Source organism: Stomoxys calcitrans, chromosome 1 (assembly GCF_963082655.1).
Source record: "Stomoxys calcitrans chromosome 1, idStoCalc2.1, whole genome shotgun sequence".
In the NCBI taxonomy this organism is placed as follows: Eukaryota; Metazoa; Arthropoda; class Insecta; order Diptera; family Muscidae; genus Stomoxys; species Stomoxys calcitrans.
Genome location: NC_081552.1, coordinates 160,807,864 through 160,810,241, shown reverse-complemented (window position 1 = coordinate 160,810,241; position 2,378 = coordinate 160,807,864). Strand labels below are relative to the sequence as shown.

Genomic DNA, 2,378 nt, shown 5'->3' with positions numbered 1-2,378 from the left:
CTTTTCTTGATTTCACTTGATAATGCTACGAAAACAAAGTGCAGAACTTATTACCTATTGGAAAAGAACTTGTAATTTAATAATATTTATGATGAAAATGATAACATTTAGATTTATATTCATCTGATAGTCCCATGCTATTTTCAACGCCGAAAGGAAAAGTGAAATCAAAAACAGACCCGCACAATTTCTTGTTTAATATGTGGACTATATTTATAATTGCAACCTTGAGCAAATGTTGAAGAATATTTGATGATTATAAGTACGTAAATTCATTAATTATTTTAAGTATATAAAATTTGATACATAATATGAAATGTGTAAAATGGAAAAATGAAATCTGTATAATCAGTCCGATGAGTGTAAAACTTTATGAAGTTAAAGCTTTAAAGCAACTTTAATAGAAATTTGCTTAAAAAAGGTAATTTGTGATGCATGTGCCTATTTTTGTCGTTTTACATCTGGTTTTCCCAACTTGAATAAAACTTTGTATTCTATATGAAAATAAAACGAAAATTGTAGTCTTAGAATTTCAGGGGCAGCGATCTTCAAAGTCAACCTATCATGCAAGCTAGTTTACAATCTTTTTTTAAGTTTAAACTTAGTATGGAATTTAAAGTTTAAATAGAAATATTGCGTTAGTTTAGTTTTGCTTTCCAATGGGTTTCTTGAAAGCCTTTCTAATAAAAATTGTTTATTTTAAATTAATAATTTGTGAAGACATTGGTTTTTTATTCGTTCATTCAGTTCAGTTATAACAATTTTTAATAAAATTAATACATTTAACTTTTGGTCATCCCAATAATTATATTTTAGTATTTCATTGTGTTAAAAGGTATTTTTTATTGTTTATTATCCTGTACATTGGATCTGTGGTATCCTCGTCGCCGCCACTATTGGAACGCAATATATCTTCCATATAATTTATAGTTGTTAAACCATAATAACTTTTAAACTAGAAAGCAGATCATTTTGGAATCATCTAACGGTTTGTAATGGAGGACAATAGCTTGCAGAGAAGTGATTGCACCTTATTGCAATACAGGATGTGATCTCAACATTAAAATGCACATGACTTTCGATCGCCCGCACCGATTTGCTTAACTTTTCTTTGGGAGTATACTATAAATTTTATATCCAAAATTGTGGTTGTTGTTGTTGTAGCAGTGTGTTGTACACCGAGGCGGCAGCCCTTGCCGATGAAGGATTCCATCGGATCAATCCGGTACGTACAACCGGCTGCCATGGGATTACCAAAACTGGGTCATGTCTATGAGTGGTCCGTCAGCTTTAAAAAATCCTGAGGTTTACGGTATATTTATTATATATGATTTATTTTCGTTTCTTTATTTTCTTTGTTCAGTGACGTGTGTATATTTTTTCCATCCATTCCTGTCAGATGCTAGCGTCCTTGGCTTCTTCGATGCAAATCATCACTGAAAATAAATTTCATTTACCGAGGCTTGATTTCACAGTCGTGACTTGACTCTTAAGGAAGATTCTATACATACGGCGCTATCAGTTATTTGTCCACTGTTTCCATTGTTAATTGAGGAAACTTCGAAGTCGTATCCAGCACTAACAAACCGATAATCATAGCGTACTTATTATAGTATGGGCAATATAACTTCAAGGGCAATATATAATAATAAGGGCAATATTGAGCGTGGCCCATCGAGCGATTGTGCAATTTTCCTTAGTCAACCTATTAAGTTTTAATAAGGTTTAAATTGAGTGAGATCTCCGGACGTTATCACGCCTGTAACGGAATATGTGTGTCGCAGATGTGTCAACAAGTGTCGGTGGCGTAGAAACTTTTTCGTATGTCACCCAATAAATATATGATGGACAATCAATGAAACCAATTGTACTGGGCCATAACCGACAAAGTTTTCTTAACAAGTTTCTCCATATTTTAGGCCATATTAACTTAAAAAAAAATTATGTCAAGGAGTATTTTACACAAGCATACAGTAGTGGCCATATAATTAGGCACTGCGTATTTAATTTCGAAAAATTTACTTTTTGTTGAAATTAAATGATAAAATTATTATTTTATTTGGTAATCCCATATGTTGATTATTCATTATGTTGATGATTAAGAACACGTATATATAAGAAAATATAGGAAAAAATTGGTGAGTTTAACATAAAAAGCAAGGAAATATTTCGTCCAATTTTTGCCTGAACAGCTAATGAGAGACACTTATGTTTTTCATGTATAAAGTAAAAAAGGGTAACATTCAAGTAACTTTAATTGGTTTTTCTGGTTGTTCTTAAGGCTCAGTTAACTTATATTTAGTTGGAAAACCCTTTCATGCTCTTCAACTTGGGATAAAGTTAGCAACTTAAATTTTTAGCAAACATATTTTGAGGAG

The 2,378-nt window shown here is 31.7% G+C and overlaps 1 long non-coding RNA gene across 1 annotated transcript; it reads right to left on the bottom strand.

Annotated features, from left to right (window-relative positions):
• Positions 1-1,306: 1,306 nt before the first annotated feature.
• LOC106089144 (uncharacterized) lies at positions 1,307-1,992 on the bottom strand. Its single transcript, XR_001221560.2, has 2 exons — positions 1,512-1,992; positions 1,307-1,436 (listed from the first exon to the last, which is right to left on the bottom strand). It is a non-coding gene; the product is annotated as an uncharacterized LOC106089144 (long non-coding RNA).
• Between the last annotated feature and the right edge of the window lie 386 nt (positions 1,993-2,378).